Source organism: Peromyscus maniculatus, chromosome 16, assembly GCF_049852395.1.
Source record: "Peromyscus maniculatus bairdii isolate BWxNUB_F1_BW_parent chromosome 16, HU_Pman_BW_mat_3.1, whole genome shotgun sequence".
Lineage (NCBI taxonomy): Eukaryota > Metazoa > Chordata > Mammalia > Rodentia > Cricetidae > Peromyscus > Peromyscus maniculatus.
Window position 1 is genome coordinate 33,456,468 of NC_134867.1, and position 22,052 is coordinate 33,478,519.

Genomic DNA, 22,052 nt, shown 5'->3' on the forward strand with positions numbered 1-22,052 from the left:
AAAAGCAAGTATTTCCATTTTGCTTCTATAAATCTCAAATGATAAGGATGCACATTCAAACCCAGAGCAGCCATCTGCATCACAAATACCTCTCGGTTCCTCCCTGCAGAAGGAACTCATTTACTGGTGAAGGCCATTCACTTCTACTTCTGAGTGCTTATTCCTCAAAACGCTTCCAAGTACTGTGGGAACAATGATTAAAAGAGGGTCTTTCCATCTGTGCTGCATTAGGCTGCAAGACAGCCCCTTCTGCAGATGCAGTTTTTGCATAATTCATTGGGCCATTTTAAACCCTAATCAGTGCATTGCAGTAAGCGATGGAGTGTACCGGAGAGAAGAGAAATTTATTAAGCTACCTCCTGAACATCCGCCTAATTCTCACTTGGGGCGACTGCTCCATGAATCACAGTGGTTGCACCCACATCTTATCTCTGGTGCATTCTCACACCTGAAGTGTCCTCCTCTTTCTTAGCCCATACTAATAGCCCAAGACAGTCTATTTTTTATGTTTATTATCACAGGGTAGTTTGTGAAAGAAGATTCTACTGGGAGATAAAAAAAACTTGGCCTGTTTCCAGCTCTACTGTGGTGGGGTTTTTTTTTTTGTTGTTGTTTTGGTTTGGTTTTGTGTGTGTGTGTGTGTGTGTGTGTGTGTGTGTGTGTGTGTGTGTGTGTCGGCCTGACAGATACATTCATCCTACAAATGCAAGGACAGTACCTCAAGTCACATCCAGTTCTAAACGTGGTATCCACTCTACACTGTCAACACTGCCGTTCACCATCATACCTTAATTCAGCCCACTAGGTCGCCTCCCCCCACCCCCTCTCTTTTAAAGACCATGTAGCAGAGGAAGGTATCTCTAGGTCTCCACCAATCCCAACCCTCAACCTCATCAGCTTCATTTTAATTGGTTTGCTGTTTGGAGACATATTTTAGGATACACTAGAAAAGGACTACATGACTATAGAAATTTAAAGAAAAAACTGCCTTAGACACTGTATGTTTGAGAGAGAGAGAGAGATCTAAAGTTGTAAAATTTTTAAGTTTTAAATACTGAAAAAGCAATGAAGCAGAAAATATCCAGGATAAAATCCCAGGCCTTGCAATTTTGAATAAGCAAGATGCTGTGTAGACAATATGGACTGGTAACCTTACATTAAAATTTCTCAGGCTAAATAAATGCCTTAGTGGGTTAGAGCACTTGCTCTACAATCATGAGGACCTGAGTTCAAATCCACAGCATTCATATAAATAAACCAGGCATGACCTCATATGTCTGAAACCCAGCATTGGAGGGCAGAGCCAGGTGGAGTCTAGGAGCTTGCTGGCCAGGCAGGCTAGCCAAAATAGTTAGGATACAAGTTCAATGGGAGATCCTGTCTCAAAGCAATAAGGTTAAAAGTAATAGGAGAAGACAATGAAAGTCCTCCTTCAGCCTCCGCAAACCCAAGTGTAGGCACACATACACCTGCCTATTATACACACACACACACACACACACACACACACACACACACACACAAATGAAGTTTTAAATTTAAATAACATTTCTCATTTTCTACTTAGTTTTTATTTGTAGACAGAGTTTCACTGTGCAGCCTAGGCTGCCCTTGAATTCTTTATCCCCCTGCCTCAGCTTCCTAGATGTGTCATTCCAGTTTCATTTTCTGATTTCTATCATTTTGTAGGTCATAGTATAAAGACACGCATCAAGTTTCACGTTTATAAGTAACAACAACTTCTAACATACAGTGATAAGAAAAATCATCTCCAAGATCTAACCTGAAGAACTAGGCTCACAGGTGGTATCTTAGCATTTGTTTTGTGTCATTTATTAACTCCTAAGATTGCAAACAGCTAAGAAGTAAATGCTCAACCAAATCTTAGAAAGCAACTAGAGTGGTAGGAAAAGTTCTGAATGTGTTCTGAGTAAAGGAAAAATTATGTTAGAAACCAGGGCCAGCGAAATAAACAGAAGCACAAAAGAAATTTAAAATTTTCTAGTTGCTGCAATTTAAAAAAAAAAAGTAAGTAGGTAAAATCCATGTTAAATGCCAATATAGTTAAACTCAATACACCCCAAATGCTATCATTGCAACATATCATTAATAAGCAAATTAACAAAATCCCTTACTTCATTCTTTTTTGTTTGTTTGCTTGTTTGTTTTTCAAGACAGGGTTTCTCTATGTAGTTTTGGAGCCTGTCCTGGAACTCTCTCTGTAGACCAGGCTGGCCTCGAACTCAGAGATCTGCCTGGCTCTGCCTCCCAAGTGCTTGGACTACATCCAGCTCCTTTACTTCATTCTCAGACCTTGAAATTTCTTTTGTAATTTTCAGCCCAGTTTGAACAACACATTTCTCATGTTCAGTCATCATAGATGGCTGGTAACTCCCATACTGACAACAGCAGCTACACAGAGAGACAGAGACAGAGACACAGAGAGAGACAGAGAGACAGAGAGAGAGAGGCAGTAAACTGTTCTCCCCAGGCAGCCCAATGCACACAACTGCTAGATTTCCTTCTACTTCCAACATATGATGCCCATTGTCCACAGAACGTCTGGTTGTCTATTGAGTCAAGATGTACTGAAAACCTGCTTTGCTCTCTATTACCTTAAACAATGAAATGAAGATACGTTTTAGATAAAAACAGGCCAAACATTCAGTAAGCAAGACATGTACAACTCCAACACAATATGCTAAGCAGTGGCTGCTATGGAAACAGACCACAGGAGTCACTCATTCTAGTAGGGACACTTGTTAAGGACTCCACTGGGAGCTGGGGAGGTGGCTCAGTGGGTAAAAAAAAGCGCTTGCTCCGCAGGCACAAGGATGTGAGTTGGAGCTGCGACCCTTTAATACAGTTCTTCATGTTGTGGTGACACCCCCCCCCCCCCCCGCCATAAAATTATTTTCCTTGCTACTTCATAACTGTAACTTTGCTACTGCTGTGCATCACAATGTAAATATCTGTTTTCTTATGGTCCTAGGTGACCCCTGTGAAAGGGTCACTGGACACACACCCCCCCCCAAAGAGTGATGACATACAGGTTGAGAACCACTGAGTTGGAGTCTCCAGAAGCTGTGGGGAAAAAAAAAAAAAAAAAAAAAAAAAAAAAACAGGCAGACATAGCCACTCATATCTACAACCAAAACAAGCATTCTGGGGGAAATAGATCAGTGGGTCCTGGAAACCTGATGGCCAGCCAGCATAGCCTAGCCCACAGGTAAGCTTTTGTCTCAAGAGAATAAGGCAAAAGGTGATAAGGTTAGAGCAGAAAAATATCTCCTTTTGGTCAAGAGAATACAATCTCTGGCTGGTGTGGGAACCTAACATTCCAGTTGGGTGTGTTCAATCACTTGGCCAAGGGACTGTCTCTAGACACAGGCTCACCTTAAGCCACACTAAAGAGATGGGTAGAATAATTGGCCCCTTAGTGACACAGTAGTGGACTTTTCCTTCCCAGCATCCCTGTCGCTAGCAGCGTAGCGACTGGGTCATATTATGCAGCATTGTGTATCTGTCTGCTTTCTGAAATGTCCTCTTCTATCTCTTTTCTAAGCATGATGTCCTTAATACTTTGGGTTTCCCTGACATTTTGGACCTCCTAACTTTTTCTTTAAAGTAGTCTTCCTTACGATGTGGCTGCTTATCCACCACGCTATCACAGCCTTTTGTCTTTCCTCTTCCACTCTCTTCCTCTGAGCAGACACTGAGGTTTAATTATAGCTTGCCTGCCCCGAGTTTTTTTTTTTTTCTTTTAAATTCTAATAGAATTGTCCTTGACCTTGGCAAGTTGTAAATTGGCCCTTACCTCTATATGCCTGCTGTGGCACACAGGTGTCAACACACACACACACACACACACACACACACACACACACACAGAGTTTGGAGACATTCTAGAGAAGCACGTCCTAAGCCTTGCAAAATTACTAGTATCCACCACACATCTAACAACACAACACCATCTCTACTATGTTTAAATCCAAGCCCCATACTTTCCTTAAGGAACACTAACTCCTTGCTTCATGTTGGCTCATGCTGGCTCATGCTGGCTCATGCTGAGATTCTTTACTGTGATATCAGTCACCATACTGGCCTTCCCTGAGTAGAAGTAAGGAAATTCCATAGGCTGCACAATTGGCCATCTAAAGCCATATCTCCCACTGCCAGGTAAGTTTTGATAGAGAATATCATGACCTCAGTCTAGATTGGAGACTTGCTCAGAACATTTGCTATCCAAATCATGTTTCCAGGTCAAGCGTTTTGGTGCAGTGAATGTTTTAAATTAAAGGAGAACCACATTCGCTTGGATCTCCTGTCGTCCCTTCCATCCCTCACCCCTTTCCTTCCTGAAGCACAATGGGAACTTTTCTCTGAAGTCCTACTACTCACTTCAAAGTCAGTTCCTGGAGAAGAATTCAACGATTAGCAACCTGCAGGAAGACACCAGAACGGAAAACCACATCCTGAGCACAGGTGTTGGGCTTTGAAGGGGAAATGGCACTTGTGTTTGAATACTTGGGCCCCAGCTGGGGGCAGGCCTGCAGGTAAGTCACCAGGGGTGTGCACTGAAGCTTCTTAAGTTGGCCACATTCCCTATTTTCTCTCCCGCTCTGCTCCACAACTACAAATGTATGGTGACCAACCCCTTCCTGCTCTAGCCACTGTACCTCCCCTGCCATGGTGGACTGCACGCCCTGAAACTGAGAGCCAAAAGAAGCCCTTTCTCCAGGAAGTTGCTTCTTGTCAAGGGTTTGATCACGGCAACAAGAAAAGCGCCTAACACATCGAGTGACTTCTCCCCCAAACTACTGTCTTTTTATATTAGGCCTATTCACCTGCCTGCCAAGTCATTCTTACCCATTATAAAATGTCTATAAACAACCCCATCTCCCTCTAGCCTAGGTACGGTACACATGAAGCTGTTTTTTGTTGTTGTGGTAGTTTAGTCTTTTTAATATTTCTTGTTTGTTTTGTTCTGAGGTGCATGTTTGCCATGTAACTGAACGGTCTCCAACTCAAAACAAAGAGATTATAAGCATGAGCCACCACGCTAGATGCTGATGAGCTTTTAAATCTCTTCAGGCTGCCGGGCGGTGGTGGCGCATGCCTTTAATCCCAGGACTCGGGAGGCAGAGCCAGGCGGATCTCTGTGAGTTCGAGACCAGCCTGGGCTACCAAGTGAGTCCCAGGAAAGGCGCAAAGCTACACAGAGAAACCCTGTCTCAAAAAAAACCAAAAAAAAAAAAATCTCTTCAGGCTGTTGGTGCTCACTTTCCTACAGTGCCCTGTGTACATAAATAGGTCATCAAGCCTTTTCTTCAGTTCCTCAGTCCATTGTTGATCATTTCAGCTGAATTAATGAACCTCCAGAGAGGGAAGTTCCCTTCATCACTACCACCCAGCTGCACCAGGCATAAGGTTGCCAGGAAAGTAGGATCTCAGACTTCACCTCACACTTGCTCAATCTCAGTCTGCAACTCAGCATCCTCAGGTAACTCCCGAGTCCCAGCAACCAAGAACAATTGCTCCAGGCGTTTGTAAAGGGAGCTCAGGAAAGAGTTATTGGCTAGAGGATAATTTTAGAATCATTAACATATACATGAGAGTTAAAACTATGGGACTGAAAAAAGAAAAGCTTACCCACAGAAAACAAACTTATACAGGATAAAAGAATCTGCACGGTGTGGAAGAGGCTGCATGTGTGGAATGGAAATAAAACATCATCAAGTTAAATAGCAGCTCACTTGCTAAGTACACTAAATAAATACAAACAAGAAGAAAAGCAAGGAAAAGAGGAATGAATCCACATTAAAGCTACAAAGAGCTTCTACTAGCCAGTCATGGTCCCAAAGGCCTGTGATGACTGCTACTCAGAAGGCTGGGGCAGGAGGATTGCATGTCTGAGTTTGGCTTGCACTAGAGAGTAAATTTCAAGGGCAATCTGGGCAACTTTTGAGTTAAAAAGGGAGGGCAGGAAGGTTGGGTAGCGGGGAGTGTAGCTCAGTGCTGGAGTGCTCCCTTAGCATGTAGGAGGCCATGGGCTCATCACTGCTGGAGTGCTCCCTTAGCATGCAGGAGGCCATGGGCTCATCACTGCTGGAGTGCTCCCTTAGCATGTAGGAGGCCATGGACTCATCACTGCTGGAGTGCTCCCTTAGCATGTAGGAGGCCATGGACTCATCACTGCTGGAGTGCTCCCTTAGCATGTAGGAGGCCATGGGCTCATCACTGCTGGAGTGCTCCCTTAGCATGTAGGAGGCCATGGGCTCAATGTCTAATACCACAAAAATAACAGAACAAACACCCTCACATATGATTAAGTTAAACTTATTTAATATTCAAGGGTACTAGACAATAAAAACAAATTCAAGATGATCAATATAAAGTTAATAAGAATGGTTCTTCGGTAAAAGTATACATTTATGTATGACATTGAATATTTTGTCTACTAATCCACCCCACCCGACTGATTTTGTTAATATATAGTGCTGTTTTCCTTTAAATGAGACAATTTTTAAAGGACCATTGCCAAAGAAGGTAGACAGTCAGAGGTCTAGACTTCAGGCTAGCTTCTCCAGGTACTGCCTGGCCTCAAGCAGGCCCTCACCACTCTATATACCAGGGTCCCATCAGCTGGATAATGAGAACCTTGGGAACAAAATATTCTCTTTTCCCGGCTGTGACTATCTGTGCTCCAAGTTCCTGCAAGGTGGGATTCAATTCTACTCCAAACACTCCTTTGAGACTAACATGGAGAATGTACGCAGCAGCTGCCACATTCTCCACTCTTGGACCACCCCAAACTCCTCAGACTACCAGCTCACCGGCCTAAAGAAGGTTCCTGAAGTCCTCTTCAGAAGGCAATGGCTGTTTGAAGCAGGTTTCAAGTCCACCAAGCAGTTGTCTAGATCCTGTTTCCCGGGTGACACTGTTATAGTTGCTTGGTGTTGCCAAGACACACACACATACACACACATACACACACACACACACACACACACACACACACACACACACACACACACACACACATATATACACGGTGTGCAATGAATGCCCTTGAAACCCAGCCCTTCCAAGGCCCCTGCAAGCTGCTAGCTGCTGCTCCCTGAGGCATTAGAGCCTCTGACTACTGCTTCTTGCTGGAGGCCAAATGATTTAAATAAATAAAAAAAAAAAACCCACCATGCATAAATTACTATTCCATGTAAAAGCCTTAAAATATACTTTTAATGGCTTTACTGCAGGTCACAGAAGCAAAGACAGGAATAGCAAGCTGTGCTCTTTTATGTGGGGACTGGCGCACATGAATACAGATATGACAGAAGATGAAAATGAGCAGACAGGGACAGGCTGCTCTTTCAGCAGCGACAGCAGCCCCCAGTGTGAAAGGCCCATCAGGGCACGATGCCTACTTCTGAGCCCTTTGGAACAAATACCCAGTGTGCTCCCACACTCTCCTTCTGAAGTGGAAGCAATTTGTCCTTTCAGCCTCTTGCCTTAAATAATGTCCAGTGTGGATCTGGAGAGATGGTTTTGCTCTTCCCGCGCAGAGGTCCTTCCCATTAGCCCATGAAAACCACAAGTCTCTTCCGTGTGGTAAACACTTCTCCATCTAGCAAAGTTGCTTTCAAATGGTCTCCTTTAAGTGACATCAAATCTCCACGTGCATGCCTACTTTCCACATCACGGTATGAGACTTCCTGGCCATATATATAGCTAACCTACTCATTAACATCTGGATGTAAGATTCACGAGGCTCTGCCCCTTAGTGAACTGGAACTATTCAGTTATGGAGCCAGGCATGACTCCTGTCACCCCAACACTTCTTCAGATAGTGAGTTTGCAACCTATCTGGGCTCCGTAGTCAGACCCTACCTCAAAGGACGAATAAATGGATCGCACACAGAGAGGCACACTAGGCTGGATGGAATGTGTAAGCAAGCACATGCTTAAGTCTCACAGCTTTTAATTCCAACACATCTCTGTTATTAATGAGAAATTTAATGACTGAAAATCTTCTGGGAAAGCGGGGGCGGGGGGGGGGGAAGCCTTCTCTCATTCTGCATCTGAAATGTAAATGTTAATTAATTCAGCTTTTGTTATTTCCACCCTCAGTTGCTCTGTCCTCAGAAAAGGGGTGCTTGGTAATGTGCCAAGGATGGTGGCTACAATAATACTAAGAGGTGGTTCGCATTTGGGCCTGTATTTTACAGATGAGAAATGGAAATTTGGAGAAATAACGCCCCTTCACTAGGAAAGACTACAACCCAAGTCAAGGGGCCCCAGACCCACACTCTTCATCTCTATGGGGTAACGGGTTCTGGCACCAGTTCTCAGAAAGGGCATCAAGTTATGGTGGAGATTAGAGCCAAAATGACCCTAGAGGTCACTAGTCTGCTCATATGCACAGCTTCAGAGCTCACTTTAGGGAAAACAAGGCAAATACATTTTGATTACCCTTGTGTCCAAGGTACGTAAATGGTAAATACAACTGGTCTTGCCTCTGATAATAGATTTTTTTTTAAGAGATGAAGGTAACAATTCAGACTAAAATCCTACATCAGATCTGCTGCATCATTTCTTGCCTCAGCCTCAGGGTCCAGCCCTGAACCATTATCCATTGTGTAGCTGGCAGAGCAGACAACTTGGGTAAGGCTCCCAGGAACACCCAGGTGGTTTGTATCCATGCCAAAGCTCTTTGATGCTGACTCCCTGGGAGGAAATGGCATGACCAAGTACCATCCATTAGGAGAGATGGCATTAGGGCAGAGAAAACACATTACTCTTCACCCTTATCGCCAGGGTCATAAAGATGGGCAATAAATACTCTTTTATTGATCGTTATTTTCCCTTTGTGAACTTTGACAACCCAACCCACTGATGCTTGGGTGAGTCCAAAGAACAATTAACCAACGATACTACCTTATTCTCCAACGCAGTCCTCCCTACTTAGGCCCATCTTCCTTTGAAAAAAAGAAAAAAAAAAAAAAAACAGGCTAAGAATGCACGGGAAAACCTCACATTGAGGAATCTGCAAAGGAGATTTGGCAGGCAGAGGGGTTTATTTGGCAAGAGCAAGCATTGGATCTTTTTGGTTGGGGTACCACCCTTTTCTCTTGTAACCTGCTTCTTGGAGCAATAGCAGGTGCTAGTGGGCTAGTCTCTTTTTATACTGGAGAAATACTTCCCAGCTTCTCCCAGTCTTGTTTCATTTTATGCTATCCACTAGGCCCTTGGGGGAGGTGAATGGCAGCCAATGTTCAAGTAGATTCCTACTATGATTTCAAAGTACAGGTCCTCTATTTCAAACCCATCACCAATGAGCTAAGTTCCGCAGCAAAATAGGGTTTGCTATGGCAAGAATAAAGTGAATTTGGCAGAGTAGATAGCAGGAGTCGCAAGTCTGGCCCGATGGTGGTACGACTTTGATTAAGTTATCCACATCATGGTGAAATTCTCATTTGTAAAAGGAAAAAGATGGACTGGTTACTTTGGATTTTTACCTTTATCCCCAAATCCCAAGGTACACATCTTAGATAAGTTATGGAAAATAGACTTTTCTCAGAGGGACACTGGTGAAGGGGAGAATGGTAGAGGCACAATGTAATCAATCATAAGACCTATTATTGTAAAACAGAATCTAAAACCTAATTGCATCAGTTTTTCATTGAGGTCGCAAGCAAATTATCTAAAACTCTACACCTCGGTTTTCTCACATTCCTCCATCTATTCAAAATGATTAACCAGACATTTGCCAAAGAACAAATCCATCCAAAACACGGGGACTCAGCAGCCAATCAGAGTCTTTACTCTAGTGAAACACAATAGCAAAGAGACAGAAAACAAAAGGATTTATGAACTGCCAGGTGGAGAGAAGTGCCCTGAAAATAAATGATGGCAGCTAAGAGAATGGGGTGGAATCACCACAGAGCTGAAGGCCTCTTGAGCTGGCAAGATGATGCATGAACAAATTTGAAGGATTTGATGGAGGAGGGAGGGGCAAGGTTGGCTGTGCAGATATCTATAGCGCAGACACTTTCCGCAAATGCCCAGCATCATGAAATGGTGGCATGACACACAGAACTCGGGACACAGTCATCGGCGTGTGTTTGGAATGCACGTTCATCACTTTCCACTTCTACATTTCCTCATTCCCTCATCTGGCTTAGGGACCCAGTCTATCTTTTTCGATTTCCAGTCAGCACCAAAGGCACCAAAGCGAAGGGTCAGAAAGCCTGCCTTGAACTTCACATTCTACACAACAACGATGATAAGCTACACTGGTCAGATCCAAACCCTACCTCAGTTCGTATTTTCAGAAGAACCTTTGAAGGATAACACACATCAACCTACATGCAGGGTGCTAACATTTTGAACCACTCTCCTCAGCAGGAAAGGCCAAGCCTCTGAGATGTAGGTCAGTCTCTGTGGCAGAAATCCCTGAGCTACTTCCTAGCTATCCGCTGTCTATGGGACCTTGACCCAGTGGTACATCCTCTCTGTGAACTGGAACCAACAACGGCACCCCCTTTGAGTGATGAGATGGAGCTCGAGTAAGATGATGTAGACAAAACCCATTCTGCTCCTGGCCACGGAGGACAATACAAACACAATGCTATCTAACTAGTCCCGTAAGGTTTACAGAAGTTAATGAAACTTAATTCTGTCCAAAGAGAAGACTATTGTTTTCTACAAGTTTACTGGGTAACTCCCAGATTGTCCCACTCCGAGTCATGCTTGAGTGTGGTTCAGGAGCATGGGGGTGGGGGTGGAGGGTGGGGAGGTGCAGATGGCTCTGCTCATGCCACCCATGCCTGCTGCACTAGTCATCAACTTCTCTGTGAATGAAAGGAGAGTGCTCCCTCTCAGCATGGCTTGGAAGGTAGGACTTTCCTAACCCAGAATGGGTACGCAGACGGACACAACCAAAGAACGTTAAGTATCAGAGCACACGTCACTGCGACAATAAAGAAGATTCTTCACCAACCCCACGACTAATCATCAAACAGTTCCCATCCCAAGAATGTTCCTGGCCCTCCCATTGCTGTTCAACTCCACCCTAAACAACCATGCTGGAAATCCTTTCGAGCCAACTCCGGGACCTCCTCCCCCACTTTCCCAGCTCATTCTCTTCCAGGGCACCCTATTATAACAGATTTACACCCTGACTATATACGCCCATATGTCGACAGATACCAACTCATTTGAGAATACAGACTAGAAATTGAAAACAGATGATGCAGGTTCTAAATAACACTGCCATGTGCACTAATTTCATGTGTGTGGACCTCATCCTCCAAATGAGATCGTAAGTCTTGATGACAGGGAACACATTCTTTGTCCCTGTGCTGTAGCTAGAGTTTTTCTGGTCCTGCCTGGCCCACAGTCAGGACAAATCTCTCTCACCGGCCAGTCCCACAGCTGCTCCGACCCAACCAAGTAAACACACAGAGACTTGTATTGCTTACAAACTGTATGGCCATGGCAGGCTTCTTGCTAACTGTTCATAGCTTAAATTAATCCATTTCCATAAATCTATACCTTGCCACGTAGCTTACCGGCATCTTGACATACAGCTTGTCATGGTGGCGGCTGGCAGTGACTCCTTCTACCTTTCTGTTCTTTCTTTTCTCCTCTGTTAGTCCCGCCTATACTTCCTGCCTAGCCACTGGCCAGTGTTTTATTTATTGACCAATCAGAGTAATTTGACATACAGACCATTCATTCCACAGCACTGTGCCCCTCAGAAGCCTATTTCCTGCTCTTTGCCAATGCTTAACCCTCTTCCTTTTAAGTCCAGAATGAAGGTATATTGAGCATTAAATGGGTGTTCAATAAAAACTCCTTTATTAACAACAACAAAAAACCTATGGAAGTCAGAGGACAACTTGCTACAGACTTTTATCCCTTTTCACCTCATGGCCTCTAGGAATTGAACTTGGGTTGTCAGAATTGGCAGCAAGCACCTATCCACTGAGCCATCTCATGAACCATAAATGTAATTTTTCCTCTTTATTTTCTTATAAAAAAAAGCCATCTTCCCACTTTGAAGAGTTGGTGATTCTACCTTTCTTAAGACAAAAAGGAGCACCCATTCCAGAGAGTTAACAACTACTCAACATTTCCAAAACTAGTAAAGACTGAAAGCAGTGACATGTCCTTACCTTTCTCACGAACTGACAGAACTGAATTATAACCAGTGTTTGTCCCAGAAGTCAGAAGTTTTCTGGGGTCATTGTTTGCTTTCTTGAGATGTGTGGTTCTGCTGGGTATCCCCAATTGCCCTGGCCCTCATTATGCAGTGTGGTCCAACCCCAAACTTATAGCCACAGGTATTAAGATTATAGGTGTGCATGACAACCCACTACTCAGTCTTCAACAAATGCTTCTTGCACAAAACATTTAGATTTTTTAAAATAAATTAAGACATGCAATATTAAGGCAGGTATTAATCAGATTACAGGAAAGGAAAAGTAATATATTTGATCTCCAGGTACTCAACGGGGAAGTCCTTTATAAAAGGGTCCTCTCCCTCATGCATAATGAGCTCCTTCTGGAAACATTTACCATGACCCCAGTTGTCTTGTGAGGTCCTGGCTACTGTCAGATCAAGATCTGCCAAGCAATGGCAGTAGGTACACGGAGGGCAAAAGAAACTGACAAGAACCTCAGGGGTTCTCAGCAGGCTCCTGGCAGCGCAAGAGTCTAGTCATGTCCGCTGGGTTCTCAGCCAAGAAACAGAAGGATACTGGGCATTCAAATACATGCCTGGGCAAAAGGACAGAAAGGAAAAAGGAAGAAGTCAGTGATGAAAAAATGGGATGATGGGAAACAAAGAGGAGGCAGCAGTGGTAGTCCCTTGTTCATCACCTACAACAGGAATAAAATCGGTTGCAATGCCAGCGTTTGGGAGGCAGAAAAGGGGACATAGTGATCGAGCCTGGGCTAGACAGTTGAGTGAGGCCAGCTTGAACTATATAGAGAGACCCTGTCCCAGATAGATAGATAGATAGATAGATAGATAGATAGATAGATAGATAGATAGATAGATAGACAGACGGATGGATAGATGGATGGACAGATGGTAGATGATAGAAAGATAGATGATAGATAATAAATAGGTAGGTAGGTAGGTAGATAGATAGATAGATAGATAGATAGATAGATAGATAGATAGATAGATAGATAGATGATACATATATAAATACATGCATAGTAAAAATGGAGTGAAGAAAGACTGACCATAATCCTCAATTATCTCCTCCCTCTGAATCATAAACACCCTTGATAATACAAAGTCAGGGTACAAATTAGAGACACCACAGACACTTAAGGTTCGCTGGCCACTGCCTGTACTCCTTGGAATTATCATGTAACAGGCTAACCTGTTTATATCTATAGTCACTGCCCCCATTCTTTTTTTTTTTAATTTATTTATGAAATTTAATTTTACATATCAGCCATGGGTTCCCTTGTTCTCCCCGCTCCCATCTCCTCCCGCCCCCGACTTCCCCCCAGTCCACCCCCCATTCCCATCTCCTCCAGGACAAAGATTCCCCCGAGGATTGAGTTCAACCTGGTAGATTCAGTCCAGGCAGGTCCAGTCCCCTCCTCCCAGGCTGAGCCAAGAGTCCCTGTATAAGCCCCAGGTTCCAAACAGCTAACTCATGCACTGAGGACAGGACCCCGTCCCACTGCCTGGATGCCTCCCAAACAGATCAAGCCAATCAACTGTCTCACCTATTCAGAGGGCCTGATCCAGTTGGGGCTCCTCAGCTATTGGTTCAGAGTTCATGTGTTTCCTTTCGTTTGGATATTTGTCCCTGTGCTTTCTAAAGACACAGAAAGGCCTATTTCCCAAGCAAAGCTGCTGTTGCAAGGCCGCTGTCTCCTTCTGCTGTAATCCACTACAGAGCGATCTTTTTCTGAAGAAGGTTGTCACTGCATGAACAACACATGCAGTGTAAATGCAGTATCTTCAGCCATCAGTTCAAAAACATCAGCTTATCCACATATTCAGCACAAAATACACAAAACAGGCTGTGGACTCAGCACATTTCATGTCCTCAGAAACTTTTTTTTTTTAAGTCTCTACACTACAAAAGCAGCAAATATAAGAGTAGCCTGGTTCCTCAAGTTCCTAGACTCTTCAGTCTGACATTCCAGACCCCATGAGCTCTGGCCCAACTTCCCTGACCCACTGGCTCAGGCTTATCTCCCTCTTTTCTCACAAGCACCCCACTCCAATGCAAGAGACCTGTGCGGCCCATGGACTTCCCTACCTCAAGAGCCCTGTATGTACAATGCTCATCTCGACTAACAACTTCCCTCTTTCCTTAACCCCCACACCACAAGAATGCCCCTCCATCCAACATCCAAACTTCTGCCACTGCACACTGTCTTCATCCAAGTTCACTCACAGAACCACCCCAACAGCGGAATGAGCTCCCTTTAGTGAATGGATAGGAAGTTGCACAGTCAATTATCGGAGCCCAGTAACCTGCAGTTTACTAGATGCAGTGCTCAGAGCAAACCATCTGAACTCTTTGAATACCACCATTTTCTCATTTGTAAAACAAAACAGTACCTACCTTGCATGTTGTTAAGAGAATTAGAAATAATTTACATAATAGGCCCAAATAACAGGTTCAAGGCACCTAAATCAAGTATCCAAAATCGGAAACGCATGTGCTCCTGAAATCCCACATTTGGAGCATTATGTAGTTTAGACTAGTGGTGATCAACCTATAGGATCTATACAACTCTGCCCAAATGCAAAATCTCCCCACTCCCACCCTCAAAGCTGGAATGCATTTGGTCTAAAGCATCTCAGATAAGGGGTAGCAACCTGGATTATCATGGAATACCTAATAAATTAAGCTAGGCATACAGTGGTACATGCCTTTAATCCCAGCACTTGGAAGACAGGTGTAGGTGGATCTCTGGGAGTTAATGTCCAGCCTGGTCTACATAGGGAGTTCCAGGATAATCAGAGCTACATACTGAGACTCTGTCTTGAAAAAAAAAAAAAAAAAAAAAAAACCCTAAAAATAAAGATTCTAATTCAAAAATGAAAAACAAAACAAAAACAAAACCAACAGAGTGATTGCTTCAAGTCCAGAAAAAGAGGAATGAGCCACATACTGTGGGCTCAAGAGCAGACACTTCCTAATTTAACCTCTATGCTTAACATTGAACAGGTACTTTACAGAATAAACATTTAAAAAAATAAAATAAAACCCTAAAATAATTTGCACCAAGATATTCATGAAACAAGCTTTAAAGACAATATTGTGAGCAACTGTACCTACCTCTGTTTTCTACAGTGAACAAATATTATCAAAGTTAGGCTAAATATATTCAATAATTTGGGGTCCCTGTTATACACTGCAAATGAAAATACATTGTTCTTTGGTTTGTTGGTTGGTTTTGGTTTGGTTCCCTATTCTTTATGTCTACTTATTTCTTTGGTAATTTGTCTCAATTTCCTCCTCAGGTTTTTTCTCCTCAACTTTTTCTAGACTGAAGTAAAGGACAATTTGAATTAAAATTGGCCTTAAATCTGAGTCAAAAACATGCCCTAACAATTTTAGTTGTGACCATAATGAGTTTTAATCCAGATATAAGTTTTAAAGGTTTTTATTTTATTTTTATTTATTTATTTATTTATTTATTTTATATTTTCCTGGTCTAAAATCAACCTTATACCAAAAAAAAAAAAAAAAAAAAAAAAAAAAGGTAGAAATTCTACACCAGAGCTTTATGGATGTCTCATTGTTTTGACATTTTATTTCCTCTGGGCAGTTGTTGACAGTCACTCACATTCTTAGCACATATTAGAGAAATTTTAAAATATCATGTAAGCTTACAGATGGGAAACAAATCCACTAACTCAGGGCTGAAGTGATGGCAGATGGCTGCGCACCTATGAAAATTAAAGGATGGTCCCTTAGTGTGGGACGACTGTTTTCCTTCCTTTGGGGGAAGCAGCGTTTTATAGTTAAAAGTGAGGTAAAGCACCTGGAGAGGAATGTTGCTCCTCCTCTGCTTTCGGGCTGAGACCAACTGCAGAAGAGAAGTATTTACGGATGCCTCAGTGACTTGAGAAATCTTTTATACTACCTACTTCACACTAAAAAAAATCTATCATCCAAATTCCACCAAAGAACTCTGTGAAGTCGTAACTCAAGCACCCACGTTTTAGTGGCCCTCACCCCACCCAGCCCTCCACTGACTCTCCTCCATTCTGTAGGTTCTCAAACTACACAAGGCTTCTGAACTCTTTCCCCTGACAACCCCTTTTCACCTCAGATATCTTATGCCACCCTACATATAGGTATATAAGATAGGTATGAAAATCAACATTTAATAATAAAAAAAAATGAGGTTTGGTTTTCAAACAATTCTTTGCCTTTATTAAAGAAATAGAATTTGCACGCCAGTGAAATGATGTGCTTGCTCATTTCTAGAGACCAAATTAAGTGTTGGCTGAATATTTGATACTACGGGATGCAGAACATGAGAGCTCATGGATATTTTGATCTTATACTCATAATTGAAAGAATCACTTCATATACCTCGTAAATAACACAAGTGTGCTTAGGACTATTTCAGAAATTGTTGGAAATGATATCCTAATCCCAGGATAAAATTCATTCAATTTAATAAAACTCAAATTAACAACTCAATCAAGCAGTCATTTTTTAAAAAATTATTTTTTTGAAATTATAATTTAATAACAATATTTTTTTCTTCCCTTCCTTCCCTCCGGACTCTCCCATATCCCCCTCCCCCACTCAACTCAAGGACACTTTTTTCACTGTTTGTTATTGCATGCATATGTGTGTGTGTGTGTGTGTGTGTGTGTGTGTGTATACATGCATGTATAATTCAGTCTGTATAATGTTACATGTATGTATGATTTCAGGATTGACTGTTTGGACAATCAATCGGTGTCCTCTTCCCTGGGGACTTCCACCTCTCTGAATCTCAGCTTTCCTTAGTTGCCTAGAGTCCTTTGTAAAGGAATGAAGACTCCTCACAGGTGTCCCTGGTCCTGATCGGCATATTTGTTGGTGTCTTCCTTGTTTTTTTAAAGTAAATATTTTAACAGAACATGACCTAGCAATATGTTAATTTGTTACATACTGAAAAATGACAGCAGGAAAATAAAACATAAAAGCATTTTCCCCTACAATGAAACCATCATGCTTCTGGAACTGCAGAAAAGTTTGTGCATATAGTATAAACACTATGCTTCCTAATTCAAGCATCTCAAATCCAGGCAAGTGTCCGGGCAGCGTTGGTTGGTGCTGAGTAGCATGATGACAGACCCACAGTGTATGTTGTGTACACAGAACCAAAGCCGCGGTGAAACGGCAAGATGCCACATGACAAGCATTGTCAGAAATGACTGGGGCTCGTTACATGTTTGAGTTTGAATTTTTAGCCATTGTGCAGTGAAAAACTCTTCTACTGTTGCCGAATCTTTCCCAAGTTTCCCACAGGTTTATAAGCTAGGAACTAGAACAACCCTCTCCATTGTTACCATAGCTGCCCATCTACCATCCCTGTCTCTAACAGAGGGGTCTTACCCTCTTTGGGTCCTGGACTCCAGTAGGTGTGGGTTCCCACACACTTCCCAAGCTGCTGTGGTCAGGTTCTTAAAACTCTCTGGATAGAAAACCAACCTTTTGGCATCCTAACATTCATAGAACTGTATCGTTTTGAGAGGTCTGTCTTGAGATGCATTGAGTGGAAGCTTGGAACCATTGAGGGAAGGACTCTCAGTCTTAACATACTTACCCGTAACAAAACGCTCAACCTTTTGCTTCACCTTCACCATTCTATAGAGAAATTTAGACAACTTGCCTATGTATACTCGTGTGGATATATAGACATTCTCTTTCTCATATTATGTCGAAATAAAGGGAAATAATATAAAACAAACCACACATTTCAGCAAGTGCTTGAATGTCATACAAAAAGGCATATAGCAGACTTGATAATAAACTTTTCATATGTGATGATAATAAGCTTAGATTTACAAAAAAATAAAATAAAATCAGAAAATGTACCTCTTCCCTGAGTGTATCTGCCAAAAGGGTTCTCCATCTGTACATCTTGCTAACAGAGTCACAGACCACCTTTTAAAACACAAGTCACGATGATGTGTAATTCAGGGGCTGGTGAGATGGCTCAGAGTTTGATCATAGGAACCCAAACACATGGTGGAAGAAAAGAAGTAACACCCAAAAGTTGTCTGCTGACCTCCACATGCTCTGTGGCACTCATACACATGAAGATGGCTAGTTCAGTCTTTCCCTTCCTGAACAATGGCTGACCTTCCTCCTGTCATTGACATTATCTGGTTTCCAAAGAGCCCATTCTGTTAGTTCCTCCTTGTGGCTGTTATTTAACTCTTTTGGGGGGGACCCAAAGGCCAGCCACCCAGCTCCCAAATAAATTCACACATGGAGGCTTATTATTAATTATGAATGCCCAGTCTTAGCTTGGCTTAGTTTCTAGCCAACTTTTCTTAAATTATCCCATCTATCTTTTTATTTTTTTATTTTTTTATTTATTTATTTATTTATTTATTTATTTATTTATTTATTTATTTATTTGCCTTCTGGGCTTTTCTCGTTTTCTTACTTCTGTAAATCTTACTCTTACTCCGTGACTTGCTGTGTGTGTAGCTGGGTGGCTGGCCCCTGGAGTCCTTCTCCTTCTCTGGCTACTTCCTTTCACTCCTCCATCTCTTTTGTTCCTCTCCCCCCAGATTTCTCCGTCTATATATTCTCTCTGCCAGCCCTCCCCACCCATCCTTTCTCCTGCCTTGCCACTGGCCGTTCAGCTCTTAATTATACTATCAGGTGTTTTACACAGGCACAGTAACAACAGCTTCAGAGTTAAACAAATGCAACATAAACAAAAGTAACACACCTTAAAATATGCTACAACATATCCTCACATCAACACAAATGGCATACAGAGTAACTAATGAGCATGGTGTGCATTCTGAGCTTTGGTTACTGCCTTTAGTCCTTGCTTCATCTAGGCTACTTCATATATATATATATATATATATATATATATATATATATATATATATCTCCAATGTGAGCCAATCCCCTATTCAATCTCCAATAATGAACAATTTTGCTTTCATAATAATGAGACAACACGGCCGGGCGTTGGTGGCGCACGCCTTTAATCCCAGCACTCGGGAGGCAGAGCCAGGCGGATCTTTGTGAGTTCGAGGCCAGCCTGGACTACCAAGTGAGTCCCAGGAAAGGCGCAAAGCTACACAGAGAAACCCTGTCTCAAAAAAAAAAAAAAAAAAAATAATGAGACAACAGGACAATAAATAGTGAAATGCCCCCCTTTAGACCTGTCTTGTTCATGCCCTATGTCCAGATAGAATGTGCTATTCCTAAAATATCAAGTTTTAGATTTCATTCAGAATCTGGCTCCTATTAACATCCTCAATAAAACTTTCAGGCCCTTGACTAAAACTGATTTCTGATTTCTCAAATTATTAACAACAACAGAATTGCAGAGGTGAAAAGGATCTTTAGATCACCCAGTCTTGTCATTTGATTTTACAGATCAAAGATAGTCCTAGGACTCTGAGAGGTGAGCAGGCCGTATCTGGTGATATGACTAGCTGTCTGCATACAGGCTGCAAATTGGATATCTTCACTCCCTGGCCAGCTCCTTTCAAACACGTGGGTGAGTCATTTTCCATAATATTTATATGCCTTGAAAAATATCGGAACACTTTTCTTTAAAAACTATGCTTTTGCATAAATTTTAGAAAGCTCATATTACTGTGCTTCACAATTACCATTCATGAGTACTTTAAAATGGAAATGGTTTTGTTACATTATTTTCATACTACATGGAAATTTGATGCAAATATGTGTTTCCTATTTTCCTTGCTAAATCTCATTTTCCCCAAACTCAAAACCATCTACAGGTTGCCTCCAGTCAAAATAGTTAGGTCCTCAATAAAGAAATCCTTAATATTTTACAATTTCATAGATGAAGTCTTACTATATTGCCAAAGTCCATCCTGAACGCATGAACTCAAGTAACATTCCTGCTTTAGCCTGCTAAGTGCTGGGACTTCAGGTACATGCTACCAGCCCCAGCGACCCCCCACCTCCACCCCCTGCCCCCATCCCCCCCCCCAAATCTTTATTTCTTCTTTCCTTATTTTTATTTCTGTGCAACTGCTTGCAGAGGCCAGAAGAGGGCACCACATCCCTTAGAGGCAGAGTTAACAGATGGTTGTGATGGGTCCGACTTGGGTGCTAGGAACTGAATTGGGTCATCTAGAAAAAGGAAGCTGTACTTGCTCTTAACTATGAAGGTCTCTCTCTCTCTCTCTCTCTCTCTCTCTCTCTCTCTCTCTCTCTCTCTCTCTCTCTCTCTCTCCTTCTTTCTCTCTTCTTCCTCCCTCTTTCTCTCTCTCCCCCATTCCTCCCTTCCTCTTCCACTTCCTTCTCTCCCTCCTTCCCTCCTCCCTCTCTCTTCTTTCTCCCTTTCTCCCTCTTCCCCCCCTCGGTCCCTCCCTCCCTCTCCCTTTCATTCTTTCTCTCCCTCTTCCTCTCCCCTCTCTGTCTCCTTCTCTCCCTCCCTCCTCCTCACACCCACACCCTTCTCTTTGCAAAGATGACCGTTGCCACTCTGATCTGAGCTTCGTCCCAGCTGTGGCTGCTTTTAATCTATCATTAGGGAACTATATTTCATAGCACTGGTTTATAACCTGTCCAAAATTTTCAATATTTTATCCACATGAAAACTATTGGCTGAAATTCTCATTATTACAACCACTTAGAATTAAAGCAAACCACTGTGTGATGTTAACCAGACAGGAGATTCACATGAAGATTTATAGCATATGCCTACAAGGTAAAAGAAGAGGCCCTGGGCTGCTTGCCTGGCTCTATCATTAACTGCTTAATTTTTGGAAATGTCACTTAACTTCTCTGGCCCACTTCCTTCCTTACAAATCAAGTGTAGAGAATGTGAACATGGTTATCTGCTTAATCATCAGCATTCTGTGGTTCTAGGAAATTATAATAAATGTTCTGAACCATTTTTCCATAAAATGACTAAAGTCCCTTGACAAATTTCTTAAATTAACTATCAGTCCCTGATGTTTGTAACATCAACTCATTATACATGTTAAATGTAGCTGATTCTATCACTAATTCACAACTTTTATTTTTATAATCACTCATGACATTTTGCTTTACATTTATTTATTTTGTGTGTAGGGCAGGAGCTAGGGCCACAGTGTGCTCGTGGAAGGTAGAAAACAACTTGGCTTTCTCTTTCTACCATGTGGGCTCCAGGAACCAAACTCAGGTCCAGTTCGGTAGCAAGCCATCTTATCGCCCCTATTTAAAGTAGAAATGGACATTGCTGGCTATTGCCATTGTCTACTTCATTATTCTCTGGAACAATGGTCAGAGCCTGTTACCGAAGATACCACATAGTGGAATCACAGAGAACATGGAGAAAATCAAGCTGTTACTGTCCTGGAAGATTCATGACTATTGTTTAGTTCTCACAGTGCTGGAAGATTCCATATGCTCCCAGAGGAGAAGAGTCATCAACAGTCTAACCTGGTTGTGAGTCCTTTCAGCTACAACAATAGCTGGCACTAAAAGATATACCTCCAGGCACAACGGTGCCATGGATGTTAGTGGAAGTAACCAACCACCCTTTGCTTGAAATTAGAGCCCACTCCACAAAGACAAACTCATTCCTGGGGCTGTTAACGGAGCCAGCCCTGCCTACCTGGCTAAGTCATAGACCCTAGGGCAGTGTTTCTCAACCTGTGGGTCACAACCCTCCCTATTGGGGGGTGAAATGACCCTTTCATGGGGTCACATATCAGATATTTCCATTACAATTCATAACAGTTGCAAAACTTCAGTTATAAAGTAGCAACAAAAATAAATTTATGGTTGGGGGGTCACCATAACATGAGGAACTGTATTAAAGGGTCACAGCATTTGGAA

At 42.4% G+C, this 22,052-nt stretch overlaps 1 protein-coding gene across 3 annotated transcripts in view; it reads right to left on the reverse strand.

Moving 5' to 3' along the window:
• Arhgap18 (Rho GTPase activating protein 18) overlaps positions 1-22,052 on the reverse strand; it is a 219,310-nt gene that overhangs the window by 92,531 nt on the left and 104,727 nt on the right. Inside the window, exon 1 of one of the 3 annotated variants that reach the window (XM_042262169.2) lies at positions 6,837-6,920. The exons of the other annotated variants lie outside the window; for them this stretch is intronic. The gene's annotated coding sequence lies outside the window, so the exon portion shown is untranslated. Of the gene's footprint in view, positions 1-6,836; positions 6,921-22,052 lie in introns of those variants that run through there. 3 annotated transcript variants of the gene reach the window in all.